The sequence below is a fragment of the Sphaerodactylus townsendi genome, linkage group LG06 (assembly GCF_021028975.2).
Source record: "Sphaerodactylus townsendi isolate TG3544 linkage group LG06, MPM_Stown_v2.3, whole genome shotgun sequence".
Classification (NCBI taxonomy): Eukaryota; Metazoa; Chordata; class Lepidosauria; order Squamata; family Sphaerodactylidae; genus Sphaerodactylus; species Sphaerodactylus townsendi.
The window spans coordinates 14,509,410-14,525,675 of record NC_059430.1 but is presented as its reverse complement, the minus strand read 5'-3'; the positions used below and the strand labels follow the sequence as shown (position 1 = coordinate 14,525,675).

At 47.4% G+C, this 16,266-nt stretch overlaps 1 protein-coding gene across 3 annotated transcripts in view; it reads left to right on the top strand.

Annotated features, from left to right (window-relative positions):
* Nucleotides 1-16,266, top strand: part of PROSER2 (proline and serine rich 2) — a 54,426-nt gene that overhangs the window by 11,343 nt on the left and 26,817 nt on the right. The window contains exon 1 of one of the 3 annotated variants that reach the window (XM_048499526.1): nt 3,343-3,573. The exons of 1 other annotated variant lie outside the window; for it this stretch is intronic. The gene's annotated coding sequence lies outside the window, so the exon portion shown is untranslated. Of the gene's footprint in view, nt 1-3,342; nt 3,574-3,830; nt 4,173-16,266 lie in introns of those variants that run through there. One more of the 3 variants, XM_048499527.1, reaches the window with a different exon arrangement.

Genomic DNA, 16,266 nt, shown 5'->3' with positions numbered 1-16,266 from the left:
TCCACTTTCACGACTGTTTGCAAGTGGATTTTGCTATTCCGCACAGCTGCAAAGTGCATTGAAAGTGGATTGAAAGTGCATAATTCAGCATGTGCGGAAGGGACCCTACTGAAGCATTTATCACATTTACTTTAGATATTTATACCCCTGTCTGTTAGCGAGTAGACCCGTGGCACAGCGGAAGGCCAGTTACTGAGAGCAGGAGTAAGCAGCCTTGGCACTCAACGGCAACACCACAATAGCAAGACACACCACAAGAAGCAGTTATCCTTCAGTGAAGTGCAGTTTATGTATAGTGCAGCTATATACAAGTATTTACAGAAGCAAGGAACAAACGGACAGCCAGACATAGAATTCCCTAACCAGCAGCATTCAGTCACATCTGTTCAGTATATATACAAGCATAGACCAATCAGTGTAAAGGTCACAGAGTCCTCTACAGGCACCCAAAGATACTTATATCATTGTTTTTCTTCACTCCAATGTTTTTATTCACTTTAGGCTCACAGCCTCCACAGTAAAGCGGGGACTGGAATCCAGATCTTTTAACCCAACACTCCAAGCACTGTGCAGAGGGTCGTCAACATCCCGGAGGTGGCTGGGGATCTCCTGGGATCACAAGTGATCTCTGGATGACATAGATCAGTTCCCCTGGAGAAAATGGCTGCTTTGGTGGGTGGACTCTGTGGCCACATAACTCTTCGATCCCCTCCCTCCCCAAACTCCATGCCCAAAATCTCCAGGAATTTCTCAACCTGGAGCTGGCAACCCTATATTATTATTGTTAGTGTTGTTAATAATAATAATAAAAAAATTAAAGGCCAACATCCAGCTAAAGAACTGGCAGCTGTGATACTAAACAAAATTAAATAGTAATATCAACAACGTTAGGCAGTGGTGGGATCCAAAATTTTTAGTAACAGGTTCCCTCGCCAGCCCCCACTCAGCAAAGGGGGCAGAGGCAAATCTGAGCCCTGGGCAAAACCTGAGTTGGATGCCCCTCCCCATGGGCAGCCACCCCACCACAACCCAAAATTTTTTTTTTGCACCAGGTCATTTCTAAATCATCATCACATTATAGAAAATGCCCCAACTCACAAATCTGAACACAGCAATGGTGAAACACACAGGTTCTTTGATAGAGACTGGTGAGATAAAAGGTACGAAAGGCTGAAAATCAATGAATTGCAGGACCTGAAAGGGATTAACCCAGTTCAGGGGGTTACATTATTAGCCGCAATTGCTATATGGAACCTTCACGTTCGAAGGCTGTATGCCTCTCGGGGAGGCGAGGGCGTGGAGGTGGAAGACCGGACCCAATTAGTAACCCCCTCTCGGCACACACAAATAATTAGTAACCCACTCTCGGGAACTGGTGAGAACCTGCTGGATCCCACCTCTGACGTGAGGGCGAAATGTCTTCAAATGGACAAAATCAACATCTGTCAGATTCAGAAGGCAGCCCTGCTGGGATCCGCAGGAATACGATGCCAATACATGGCAACACCCTAGGCCTCTGGGCGAGGCTCGAGTTCTAATGAAAGGCCAACAACCAGCTAAAGAACTGGCAGCTGTGTTAGTAAACAAAATTAAATAATAATAATAATACTTCCCCCTTCCACACCTTACACAGAGGACTCCAGGTGACTCACAATAAAAAATCAGAATGATACAGCATGCCACATAATTACTGTGATGTCCACTGTATTATGTGCCAGTGCTTTGAATCCATATGGACAAAGTGTTGGGCATAATATACCAGACATCACAGTGATTGAGGACGAGAAAGTGGCAGCAGGGTTGTTGAAAAAGAACACGAGAAGGTCACTAAATATCATGATTTGAAAAATGAGATTCAGCGACTATGGCACAAAACAGCTGAGGTCTTTCTGCCTACTACTCCGATACATTACACTTCCTAGACCTCTGAGTGAGGCTTGAATTGTAATGAAAAGCCAATAGCCAGCTAAAGGTTTTTGTGCTTGGAATGCCGAGATTCAGCCCATTGGGTTCATTGGTTGCTTCACTTCCAAGGAAGTGCATTTGGGGATGCCTCACCCTCCAGTCCGGCTGGGAATTTAAGGGCACAGGCGCCGGCTTAAGTGGCAGCTGTGATAGTAAACAAAATTAAATAACGACAACAACAATTTCGAATCCAAATGGACAAAGTGTTGAAACACAATACACCAGACATCACCGTGATCGAGGACAAGAAAGTGATCATCATCGACATAGCAGTCCCCGGTGACAGCTCGCCCCGTCGTTGAAAAAGAACACGAGAAGGTCACTAGATACCGCGATTTGAAAATCGAGCTTCAGCGTCTATGGCACAAACCGGCTGAGGTCGTCCCAGTGGTCATCGGCACGCTGGGCGCCATCCCAAAAACACTAGGGCAGCACTTGAAACATCTTCGAATTGACAACATTAACATCTGTCAAATTCAGAAGGCAGCCCTGCTGGGATCCGCACGAATACTACGCCGATACATTACAACTTCCTAGGCCTCTGGGTGAGGCTCGAATTGCAATGAAGGCCAACAACCAGCTAGAGATCTGGCAGCTGTGAAATCTACAATAATAATAATAATAACAACAACAACAACAACAGTAACCCACCCTAGGGAGGATTTTCAAAAGTGGGGTTGCTGGACGCCTCTTATTATTATCGCTGCTTTAAATTGTTTTAACTAGTGTTTTGGCTGTATTAAATAAATAAATAAATTATTATTATTATTATTATTTATTAAACTTGCTATACCGCCCTATCCCCGGAGGGCTCAGGGCGGTGAACAACATAAAATCATACAAAAAACATAAAAATCTTAAAACAGGTACATTCTACAATAGGGCCCGCGAGACCCATATACCACCCTCTTCCAAAAATGAGGAGGGGTCCCAATAATAATAATAATAATAATAATAATTATTATTATTATTATTATTATTATTATTATTATTATTATTATTATTCCCCCCTCCACACCTTACACTAAGGACTCCAGGTGACTCACAATAAAAAACAGAATAATACAGCATACCAATACAAACAACGCTAAAACCCAACCATAAAAAACATCATAAAGTTAAATCCAACACCCTCTCCTTCCGACCAGCAGCTTATAGGGGGGTTCCCAAGGAGGATAGCTATGCAACCCCCACTGGATGTCGTTGCCAACCGCCAGAAGGGAGGAAAAAGCTGCCCTGTCTCTTTAAGAGCGAACTCCCCGGGATGTTAACTTGGCAGCAGGTGATGTTATTGGAAAAGGTTTCCCCGCCCCTTTTTACGCAGGCAGCCACTATTAAAGGCACAGGACAACTTTGTCGTCCAGGGTACCTGTTGGGGCCGCAGGTGGTCCGACTCCAAGCCGGGGACCCAGCTGGAAGGGCTGGACCGAGAGGGCGGCGGCGGCGGCGGCGGCGAAGGAAACCGGGGCCGGGCCGGCTTGGGCGGGGCGAGCCGGGCTGTTTGGCCGCACCTGTCCCCGCCCTCGCTGGCGCCGGCTCAAGGGGCTCGGGATCCGGCCGCCGCTGCCAGATCGCTCGGCCGGCACCGGAGGGCAGGCGGCCCAGGAGGTGAGTCCCACCGCGGGGGCCTTTTGGGCACGCCGCTCTCCTTCTGCGCGCGCCGAGAAGTTGGCGGGGAGGGAAGAAGGCGCGGCGCGCGGGGTTTGGGGACCGCGAGATGGGGAAGCCCAACTGGGGGTCGGCGGCAAGGACTCCTTGTTGCCGCCGCTCCCCAGTTGGGCTTCCCCGTCGCGCGATCCCCAAACCCCGTGCGCCGTGGCGGGCGGAACCGGTTTAGTCGCTCCAGGCTTTGCGTTTGGGACGGCTCCGTTTAGACGCAGAGATCCAGCTCGTTGGCTGCTTTGCTTCCAAAGAAGCGCATTTGGGGATGCCTCCCCTTTTCCTTCGTCCGGCCGGGAATCTAACAGGCATCGGCTTAAGTGGTTGGGGGACGGCTCGGGGGGTGCATTTTGGGGACAGGCAGCCGCAAACCGGTTTGACTTGGGAGGCTCGTCACTCGGACTGGTTTCGCCTCTTGCGCTTTAGGTTCTGCTCCCCGGTCCGCCTCCCGGTAGATTCCAGTGGATCCCAAGGCGCCGGGGCTGCGTCTGTTTTTTGACACGCGGCGGCACCGCGATCCCTTTCCAGAGCGAGCTCACCCAAGCCAGGTAGAGACTTTTATGGACTTTTCCGGATGGGGTGCTGTGGGATTTACTAATTTGGCGTCGGTGACCGTGGTTGAAATCTGACGAGCCTCAGGCAGGGCATGTTTACTCAGAAGTAAACCTGCCTTCCGTGTGGATGTGAAGTCGATTTGCTGGGCTCAGTTGCTTTACTTGCTGGTTTGGGAGTCAACCCCAATGGCCAGGAACTGTGACTCAGGGGAAGAGCATCCGCTGGCGTGCAGAAGGCCCTGAGTTCGATTTCTGACATCTCCTGAGTTCAATTTCTGGCATCTCCGACTGAAAAGACCAAGCGGTAGCTGGTGCGAAAGGCACTTACCTGAGACTTTTGGAGAGCAGCTGCCAGCCGGAGTAGGCAATACCGACTGCGACAGACCAAGAGATCTGGTTCAGTATGGCCCTTTCCGAACACGCAAAATAATGCGTTTTCAAACCACTTTCACAACTGTTTGCAAGTGGATTTTGCCATTCCGCACAGCTTCAAAGAGAGAAAGTTTGAAAGTGCATTATTCTGCATGTGCGGAATTAGCCTATGAGATAGCGTTCAGCCGGGAATCCAGTAGGAGTCATGTTTAGGTTTTGAAGGGGATTGCTGTAGTTTCAGTCCGGGGGACCCCAGTGACTTAAACGCAGCTAGAAAAAGAAATATGTCCAAAAGGTGGTTAAGGCGAATTTCCGTCCTGAGAGGAGATTTGCTGGAAACGTCCCCAGGGTTTGAAGATCTGCGCATCCCATTAGCCTCTCCCAAGGATGCTGTGGGCTGATGCGCAAAAAGCTATTGAGGAGCTGGAAAAAACGCTTTATGTTATGGGTGTATTTGTGTGTGAGGTGGAAAAGAACTCCTACCGGACGTACATAGCCAGTCCTTTAAGGGTAGCCCTATCAGACTTCGTTTAGCCACCGTGGGGCTTTTATAGGCACCATGAGAAGAGGGCAGTTTAAAATCAAACCTGCGTTATAAATCAAACCTGCAAACAGTTTTATTATTGTCGAAGGCTTTCATGGCTGGAATCACTAGTGGGTTTTCCAGGCTGTATGGCCGTGTTCCAGTAGCATTTTCTCCTGACGTTTCGCCTGCATCTGTGGCTGGCATCTTCAGAGGAGCGAAGATCTGGGCCAGCCACAGATGCAGGTGAAACGTCAGGAGAAAACGCTACTGGAACACGGCCATACAACCCGGAAAACCTGCAACACACTAAAGTTTTATTATTGTTAATAATATTTCCAGCAATATTGGCAAGTCTGCGGATAAACTTCTATAGAAGGTTTCCAAATATCTAAAAAAAAGGTCAGCGGGCAACTGTCGTTCATATGCCGTATGTGAAAATGTCGATAAGGTTATAAGGTCCTTCTGTTACCTTACTGAAGGTGTGTCTCTTTCCAGTATTGCGATGTAAGTCTTTTACCAACAATAATGGCTTGGAGGGCTCATTTTAGTTGCCTGTTAGACTCTAGAAAGCAGCCCAGTAGCTTAAACGTACACAATTATCCTCAAAGATCAACGAATATTCTAATACAAAATTGATACAGGTAATTAATTCTTCCCCCGAAAGACCGCGTAGCCGGGCAGAGCCGAAATGTATGCTTCAGAGATGTGTCACGTGAGTTACAAGCCAGCATATAGACACAGGTAGCCCAGTCCAAAGTGGTGTGTGTGAATGGGCTGACAGAGTTGGCACAGGGCCGTGCCAACGTGTTTGCCAACCGCACCACACTTATGCCATCAGGGGGGGCAGTCTGGGAGGTGGGCTTGCACTGTAGAGCTTAGCAGCGCCCAACCTGGAAATGCCGGCCCCCTGAAGAGCTGCACGTGTGTAAACCTGGCGGCTGGCGCAGCTGGGGGCGGACTAGGAGCATTCCTGGGGGTGGAGCCGACTTTAGACGGTTTCCACCGACCTTTCAGGCTGGAAACACCCCCAGCGTAGCCCTCAGACTTGTGTTGTCCTTCGGAGGACTTTCTAGGCTGCCAGGTTTTGTTCGTTTGTTTGTTTGCTGCCGCCCTGCCACCCCTAGCCACTGTGGCCTCTGAATTGGGTCATTAGGCTTTTATTAAAAAGGCACTGTGCTTTCTAGTATATCCTAAACTTTTTTGTTGTAGTTGAATAACTCTCAGCCTCTAGTCCCGTGGTGGCGAACCTTTGGCACTCCAGATGTTATGGACTACAGTTACCATCAGCCCCTGCCAGCATGGCCAATTGGCCATGCCAGCATGGGCTGATGGGAATTGTAGTCCATAACATCTGGAGTGCCAAAGGTTCGCCACCACTGCACAGCAGGGATAAAAAGAGTTTGAAGAAGAAGAGTTTGGATTTATATCCCCCTTTCTCTCCTGTAGGAGACTCAAAGGGGCTTACAATCTCCTTGCCCTTCCCCACTCACAACAAACACCCTGTGAGGTAGGTGGGGCTGAGAGAGCTCCGAGAAGCTGTGACTAGCCCAAGGTCACCCAGCTGGCGTGTGTGGGAGTGTACAGGCTAATCTGAACTCAAGTGGCAGAGCTGGGAATCAAACCCGGTTCCTCCAGATCAGAGTGCACCTGCTCTTAGCCACTACGCCACTGCTGCTCTTTAGAGTCATATCCCATATCCCATTGTATTGTCGAAGGCTTTCACGGCCAAAATCAATGGGCTGTTGTGGGTTGTTAAGGCTGTGAGGCTGTGGTCTGGTCGTTATTGCTGCCAACGTTTCGCCTGCATCTACGGCTGGCATCTTCGGAGGCTTGTCACAGTAAAATGCGTGTTTCTCCATGGTGTGTTCCTCTCCAGTGCCACGGAGAGAAAGTCATTTCACCGGGCCATGCCTTTGAAGATGCCAGCCACAGATGCGGGTCAAACTTTGGGAGGAAAAACTACCAGACCACGGCCACCCAGCCCAGAAATCCCATAACATCCACATCCCATAGCTTTCGCAAAACAGACGACATGGCCCTTTATACGTTCACTTCTCAGTCTGTGTGAAGAGTGCAGTTGAACCAACAAATATATCTTTTTAAAATTTGCATCATTTTTATCCTGTATTTCCCTGAGTTGCTCAAGGCTGGGAACATCTGTTCTCCCTTCCTGTGTTTTGTCCCGCACAACACGCCTTCGAGGTAGGTCCCTCCGAGAGAGAGTGACTGGCTAAAGCTCGGTGGCAGAGAGGGATTCGAACCCGGTTCTCCTGGTCACAGTCGAACACAATAATCGCTGTGCCCAGCTGATCGTTTCGCTCTTTTGCTGCAGGGAATGTTTCAGCCAACCAGGAAACTGGGTTTTCAAACTTAGTGCTCCGCTCTTAAAACAATTATTTCTTTGTGCTGGATTGATTTCACTTCTGGCTGCAGCTGCAGTCTTTATGCACGGTAGATCTTTGCTGGATGGAGGAAGGGGTGGCTATTAATTGATGCCCTGGATCTACCCTCTAGCATTCCTTTACGGATTGTCCTTCTAGCTGGTGTAACCTCTGCTGCGGTTGGCGACCTGTTTACCTTCTGCCGCACTTGGGGCTTTTTGAGAAAGATTATTGAAATTCCAGCATAAAACATGTAATTTGTTGCCCTGCCTCTGAGATCTGTAGTTGGATCTAGCAATTTGGGCTGCTCAGAGCACTTCCTGCAAAGTATTGGTGACCTTAGCGACAAGCCTGGAAGGTAGGCCAGATTCTGACATCCACCTGCTATTATTTTTTATTCCGACCAGTCAGAGGAACGCAAGTCAGCCTGCCAGCTGTCAAGTTCGGCTGAACTCTTCGTAGGTTGGATGTTAAGAAAGGAGAAAGGGGAGCTGTGTGTGGCTCACTGGAAGAGGTTCTGCTCTGCGTACTGAAGATTCCAGGTTTGATCCCTGATACCTCCAGTTAAAAGGTGAAGTAGCAGGTGACGCGAAAGGCAGCTGCCAATCAGAGTAGACAATGCTTGATGGACCAATGGCCGGATTTAGTTTAAGGCTACTTCAGAAGAAGAAGAAGAGTTTGGATTTATATCCCCCCTTTTCTCTCCTGTAGGAGACTCAAAGGGGCTTACAATCTCCTTGCCCTTCCCCCCTCACAACAAACACCCTGTGAGGTAGGTGGGGCTGAGAGAGCTCCGAGAAGCTGTGACTAGCCCAAGGTCACCCAGCTGGCGTGTGTGGGAGTGCACAGGCTAATCTGAATTCCCCAGATAAGCCTCCACAGCTCAGGCGGCAGAGCTGGGAATCAAACCCGGTTCCTCCAGATTAGATACACGAGCTCTTAACCTCCTACGCCACTGCTGCTTAGGATATCAAAAAGATTCTTTAGCCCTGATCTGGGGGTCTGATCTCTCCGACCTGCATTGAGCGCCAGACAGTCCAGTATAGATCTGTCGATGCTGGGGTGGAGATGGTGCCAGGGTGCGCCATTGGCCTTCTGGGATGAAGATGCCACCAACTGCAACTTCCAGTGGAAAAATAAAATCCCGGCAATCGCGGAACAGTAGGAAGAATTTGAAATAGAGTTGCCAAGAGCAGTTTATGTACGAACGGAGAAAATTATAAGGATCTAGAATAAGCCCTGTTAGAAATTGCACACGATGAAAATGTGAGACTTAGTAGGAAGTGAACGAGATGTGTGTGGTTTTTTGTTCATTTTGTTGTTTTTTCGTGGTTGTGTCAATTGTGTATAATGGTTTTATGAGTGGTATACAGGGTTGCTTGGTGTTTGGTAATGGATCTGGGATATATTGTGATATGTTGGTGGAAATTTAATAAAGATTTATTACTAAAAAATTTTTTTAAATCCTGGCAATGGATCAAATGTCCCTTTAGCACTGAATGAAATACAGATGGTCGGCGTGTGGGGTAAGGGTTAAGAGCAGTGGATTCTAATCTGAAGAACCGGGTTTGATTCCTCATTCCTCCACTTGAGCGGTGGACTCTTATCTGGTGAACTGGATTTGTTGCCCCACTCCTCCACGTGAAGCCTGCTGAGTGACCTTGGGCCAGTCCCAGTTCTCTCAGAACTCTCTCAGCCCCACCTACCTCACAAGGTGTCTGTTGTAGGGACAGGAAGGGAAAGGAGTTTGTAAACCTCTTTGAGATTCCTTACAGTTGAGAACAGCAGGGTATCAATCCAAACTTTTAAAATAAACCCTTCTTTTTAAATGTCCCCATAATGCAAATGTTGGGCATCAGTCGAGAGTTCGTGGCTGAGGTGAGATTCGAACTGGGGATTTTCCAGCTTACTGTTAAAATGGCCATAGCTGATTGGGAGAGAGCAGCCTTTGAATTGAGGAAGGTCTTAGTTTCAGTTCCTGACATCCTCAGTCACGGGGATAGTGAGGCTAGGAAGGTTTGTGGCTTGTGGAGTGTTAAATTCCAGTCAGAATGGGCAATATAGAATAGTGATCAAAACTGGCAAAAGGCAGTTTTATATGTTTTGCTTTACGTCTATTGTTAATTTAGTCTGTGTTTATGGAAAGGACAGTGACCCAAATACTAATGCAAGTAATACAAGTTGTCAAAGACAGAAGTTGGTTTAGAAGCATGCAAGGTTGTGAATGCTACAGAACTCTTGATCAGGCAGGGAAATCACATTTACCTGATGAAGAGTTCTGTGTAGCACACGTGCTTGTACAGTTTTTCTTTCAAAGGTGCAGCTTTTCTTTCCCACCTCTTTCCTTTTGGTGCGGGGAGCTCTCGCGAATGCTGTTCAGATTGTCAGACTTGTGTCTATTCAGCATTCACAAGTTGCAAAAGGGAGGCATAACTGGCGCAACGGTGAATGCAAACATCCGTTGAGGACACCGTCTCTACAACTTGCAAACAAGACTCTGTTTCTCTTCTGCGGTCAATAAATATTAAGCTCGTGAGATATTTGCGTTAGAGCTTCCTGTGTGAAAGATTTCACACAAAGGGGGCTTTTGGGAGCTCAGTTTCCCACAGTCTCTCTGGACTGGCATGTTATCTTGACGGAATGTTTTTGTGCCTATAGTTTTTCTGGATTTTTCATACTGCTGATGGCTATGATGGGCCAATCCAGGGCCGATCCATCTAATTACCTTCTGCCCATCCCCTCTTTTTGAATGTCTTAGGCTGCTGTTTTGGAAAAAGGTTTAACCCTTGCTGCTCTGGAAAGGTCCAGTACAGAATTGTGTACAAGTGCTAGGTACCAAAGGGAATTGGATTCTACCCATGCAAACATGTGTTTCCAAACTCATAGTTGCTAATAGAAAATTGGGAGGAGGGGGGCATTTGTAAGGAAAGAATTAGTGTGCATCCTTTGCCAAGGTGCCTGACGAATTCATACACAAACGCACAACCTTCGGATCTTATGGGCATCTGGCCTGAACAAAAAAAACCGCCCTAAAAACAGATGGCTACATGGGATGGAAAGGGTTAAACAAACTATTGATTTCCCACCGCATTACAAGCAGACGTGGCGTCTTGCAGCGCCTTCCTAACATGTAATACTGTTTTGTGACGTAAAGGTTAGAATTGTAGGCTAGCGTCGGAGAGTCCTGGGTTCAAGTTCTGGCATCCCATTTTATTTAGACCATTAAGGCATCTGTATGCTGCGTTTCGCCCCAACGAGACTGATGGAGGCTTCGAGACATTTCCAAAACAAACCAAATTGAGCCGTATAATTTATACAAGCCGAGCCCCGAACAAAACAAACAGCTTCTGGGCCAGTTGTCTTGGCCTCGGGCTGGAAGCCAAATGTTCGTGCCTCTGCTCGGGCTTTTATACCGGCGGACAGTAAGGAAACAGAAGGTTGGCCAGATGTTCTGCAGTTAAGAACATAAGAAACAAAAGTTCACAAGATGTTCCCCCCAAACTCTCTCCCTCTGGTTCTGGAAGCTCCCTTCTCTTGGCCCAATTATTATTTCTCTGCAGCACCCACCTCGCAGGGTTGTCGGGAGGAAAGATTGAGAAAAGGAGGACCGTGTGTGCTACCTTGAGCTTTGTGGAGGAAAAGTGAGATTTCCTTGCCTGAACACTGAGGGCTAGCAGCTTATTTGAAAGTAGCACCGAGTCAAATAGCTGCCCTTTCTCCCCTCTTCTGGGCATCTCATTACGGTAATGGGCTAGGGAAGTGGGACAGGCAGGGAATCTGCCCTCTGTCCGCAACCTGTTATTGACTGAATGCTTTCCTTTCCGCACTTGATCTGTTTTCTCTTAAGAATGCCTCGGGCTTGTGCTGCGCGGCGTGGCTCACTTCCTTGAAAGAGCTGATTTTGTTTTGCTGGAACCGATTCTCATCTCCGGGCAGCTATTCATGCCCTAATTTCCCCCCCTTTCTTTCCTCTCTTTCCACTCTGACCCCATAATTGTGCTTCGAAGGACTGTAAATAGTACGTGCTTCTGTTGACTAGGCTAATATTTGGGCAGGGAGTGTCCATGGCATTGCTGAAACCGATCCTGGCGTAAAATTGATTGCTGCCTTTGTGTTAGATACTACACTCTGAGGCTGGGTGGAAGTTTGGACCCAGGTCTCTGTGGTCATAGACCTATACTCTTAACTGTGATTGGTGTTTGGAATATGCTGCCACAGGAGGTGGTGATGGCCACTAACCTGGATAGCTTTAAAAAGGGCTTGGACAGATTTATGGAGGAGAAGTCAATCTATATCTACCAATCTTGATCCTCCTTGATCTGAGATTGCAAATGCCTTAGCAGACCAGGTGCTCAGGAGCAGCAGCAGCAGCAGGCCCTTGCTTTCACATCCTGCATGTGAGCTTCCAAAGGCACCTGGTGGGCCATTGCGAGTAGCAGAATGCTGGACTAGATGGACTCTGGTCTGATCCAGCAGGCTAGTTCTTATGTTCTTATGCCTTCCCACAGATATGCTAGAGCAGTGGTGGTGAACCTCTGGCACGGGTGCCAGAGGTGGCACTCAGAGCCCTCTCTGTGGACACATGCAAACAGAGTCCCCCCCACGCACACACATATCTAGGCTGGTCTGGGCTGCTGGGCTCAATTATTAGCATTAAACCTAGGACCTAGTTTTGGGGAAGCAGTGTAGGTAACCCTGCTAAGTGCTGTTAAACCCCACTGTTTTTATGCGAAGAACTAAAGCGTGATCCTTTACCTGGGAGTAAGCTTGGTTGCTGGCAATGGGGCTTGTTCTGAGTAAACGCTCCTAGGGTTGTGATTCACCCGTTGGAAGAGTTGCACGGTTGCTTCAAAGCAAAGCCACCAACTACCACCAAGCTTACTCTTGAGTAACACACGCCTCTGAGCCAACCGTTTTTTCTAAACTAAAACCTCAGTATTCAGGTTAAATTGCCATGTTGGCACTTTGCAATAAATAAGTGGGTTTTGGGTTGCAATTTGGGCACTCGGTCTTGAAAAGGTTCGCCATCACTGTGCTAGAGTAGAGAAGCATGTCCTATCCGTGTCCCGCTGGGTTCCAGAGTATTTATACCTCCCACAGTGTTGCCACTCTCTATACAAGTACAACAGAAGGTCCAGCTAGGACTTAATGCTGTTCGTGGGTAGCCACCCTGAGTCCCACTTTTGAGGAAAGGGTGGAGTAAAAAGCAAATAAACATCTTTTGCAAACCGCCATTTCCCATTTGTTCATCATTTGCTTCGATCCTCAGTGCCATCATGCCAAGAACTAACACTTTGTTTATAACAGAACTTGGCTGATTAAACACAATGCTTCTTAGAGATGCCTTATTTCAGGTAGTATTTCACAAAATATTTTGCACGTTCTCTCTTTCTGCCCAGGTTCATGTCTTTCTTGTGCATGCCCACTTCTTCAGTTGGCTATCTGGGTGTTCAAGGGAGTGTTTCAAATCAACAGAGGTTGCCGAATAGCTGTATGAAGCAAAGGGCTTCGCTTTAGGCTCTTGCCCAGTGATTCTCAACCTTCCTAATGCCACGACCCTTTAATACAGTTCCTCATGTTGTGGTGACTCCCAACCATAAAATTATTTGCATCTCAGTTCCTAAGTTCATCGGAAATATGTGTTTTCCAATGGTCTTAGGCGACCCCTGTGAAAGGGTCGTTCAACCCCCAAAGGGGTCACAACCCACAGGTTGAGAACCGCTGCTCTTGCCCGTTTAGGTAACGTGCAGAAAATGGGTTCCACACCTTGTCAGTGGTCTCTTTTGTGTGGAGCCATCGGTGTATGTAGCAGCTAGTGAATTTACTCTCTGATTTTCACAGGAACACTTGAGCCCCTGAGTTTAACGTGCCCATGATAAAGGGAGGGAAAAGATCAAAACCTGGCGAGGCTGAAATATTTGTGAAATGGGTGTTAGAAGAACCAAGGTGGGGCAGTTTGACAACGGTCACATCAGTTGCAGCGGATTGTTTTGGTGCTGTTAAACAGCGTGTAAGGCCAAGGGGCTCCTAGAATGCTTGTGTAACCCCCATGCTCAGAATGGGTTGACCCAGTAAGGGGTGGAGACTCAAAGCACAAGAGGCTGCAGAGCTCATGTAGTTTGGAGGAGACAAGGCTACCAGACTTGGACCTTGGTTTGTATAAGCCCTTAACACCTTGTTAAGAGTTTCTATGTTTGTAATGGGTGCGAGTTCTCCTGGAAACCTTCATCAGGTTGAATCCTGTTCACCAAGCCCTTGGAGTCTTCAGGAGCCAACCCACTTGCAAAGAAGAATTGGACTTGGCAGTATCAGTAGACTGTAAATATAAGGACTTGAAAATGCAACCTGAACAGGACCTTGAAGTGTGATGTTAAATGTTGATGTTATATGTTAAGAAAGTAAACCATTTTGTGTTTTTTTTTTAATTTGTTGTTGCAAACTCATTCCAAGTTCTGCCCCACAGAACCCACAGAAAGAGGTTACACTTGCATCTAGATTTTGGGAAAAATTTGCCTCTTGGCCGTCTGGAACTCTGGGTTAGTAATGTGACAAGCTCACTGACTTTAAAAAGGCTGTAACAGGTTAGGCTTCTGTCTGCTTTTCATTACTTTTGTGCATTTTGATATTTCTTAAGGGGTTAGCTGATGGCAGAATTCCACTTGGTCACATAACAGCGCTCCAATGTTTCCCCGAAATGCAATTCAAATGGGCATCTTTAAAAAAAAATAAATCAACTTTTGTGTTTTGACAGCAGTAAAAGCCGTAACATGTTGGGCTAAAGGGAAATTACATGTGATTAGCCCATTGTAGATGTCATAAAAGTAATGGTAGGGAGTTTGTGCAGCACAATCCCAGCGAAGTATTGCTGCTGGATTTGCAAAAGAAATGTAGACCCTGTTCGCTTGCCAGACTGTAGATCTGAGCTTTCTACCTGGCAGTTATAAACCCGTTGCCCGGGACTTGCAGTGAGATTTTCCTACTATCTGAAAAGCTCGCTTTTTGGCAAGGGGAGGTTTGCCTTAACTGCCAACAACCACATCGTTTCATGACTTCAATGGAAAGAAAATGGAGTTGAAGAAATGCTATGATTTCATTGTGGCCTTAAAACTTGTGGGGTAGCAGTATCTTCGGGGAGGGGGGAATCTGCTCAGTGGTGGGATCCAAAAATTTTAGTAACAGTTCCCATGGTGGTAGGATTCAAACTGTGGCATAGTGCCAATGGGGCTGGGTGGGGCACGGAGGGGGCGTGGCCGGGCATTCCAGGGGCGGGGCATTCCTGGGCGGGGCTGTGGCAAGGACGCAGCCATTGCACCGGTCCTTAGGTGGGAAACGAATGCACGCAGGCGCAGGCTGCCACGCACGCTGGTGCACCTCCTGCTAGACTGCTTCGTTCTGCGCGCTACTGCTGAGAGGAGGGGCGTAACTAAGGCAAAAATCACGTGGCAAAATCACCAATTAGTAACCCCCTCTCGGCACACACCAATAATTAGTAACCTACTCTCGGGAACCTGTGAGAACCTGCTGGATCCCACCTCTGGATTTAGGGTTGGAGTTTGGGGAGCGGGTTGAGCCTTTTTAAGAAAAAAATTATCTTTATTCATTTTATATAAATTGACAACATAAACAATCATTACCGCCCATCTAACCCTAACACCGTTCCCACCACGATTTGTGAGACGGTTTCCTCCCCCTTTGTGTTGTATTAACTAACCTATACTATTTACTTTAAAAAAAACCTTCTCACCTTCTGCCTTTATTCTATCTTATTTTCACTACTCATTTAAATTCACAAATATTTTCCTCTAACCTTTCCTCTCCTTCTTCCCTTCCGGGAGGGGGTTGAGCTCTGAAGGGTATAGTGCCGTAGCAAAATACTTTCAGACAGTTGTGAAAGTGAATTGGATGTGCATTATTCTGCCTGTGCGGAAGAAGCCTAAGATCATGGAGAGCTAATGAAGTGGATCTGGCATCCCATGAAAGGGTGCAATTGACAAGCAATAGCATTCTCCCGCTCCTGTTTTATAAAGTTGGATGCTATTATTCCAGACTGAAATTGACACATAATATGGGCTATAGCAGTGATGGCGAACCTTTTCGAGGCCGAGTGCCCCAATTGCAACCCAAAACCCACTTATTTATCGCAAAGTGCCAACATGGCAATTTAACCTGAATACTTAGGTTTTAGTTTAGAAAAAATGGTTGGCTCAGAGGCGTGTGTTACTCGGGAGTAAGCTTGGTAGTAGTCAGTGGCTTTGCTTTGAAGCAACCGTGCAACTCTTCCAACGGGTGAATCACGACCCTAGGAGGGTTTACTCAGAAGCAACCCACATTGCCAGCAACCGAGCTTACTCCCAGGTAAAGGATCGCGCTTTAGTTCTTGCCATGAAAATCAGTGGGGTTTAACAGCACTTAACAGGGTTACCTACACTACTTTCCCAAAACTAGGTCTTAGGTTTAATGCTAATAATTAAGCCCAGCGGCCCAGGCCAGCCTAGATGTGTGGAGGGGGGGCACACTGTTTGCGTCTGCCCACAGAGAGGGCTCTGAGTGCCACCTCTGGAACCCGTGCCATAGGTTCGCCACCACTGGGATATAGTGTACCTTGCCTTCTGTGTTTGCGGTTCTAACGTGCACATACAAGAGATTGTTTGTATGTTGTATCACAGCACAGATGCTTTGTGTATATCAAATATTTCGATTCCCTCTAGCTAAGATTGTACTTGAGGTAAACTTGGTTGCATTTCCTGTAGAGTTCATGCTTTGATGCTTGTACGGTTTGTTTGCACCTGAACTCTACTATTGTGGTATT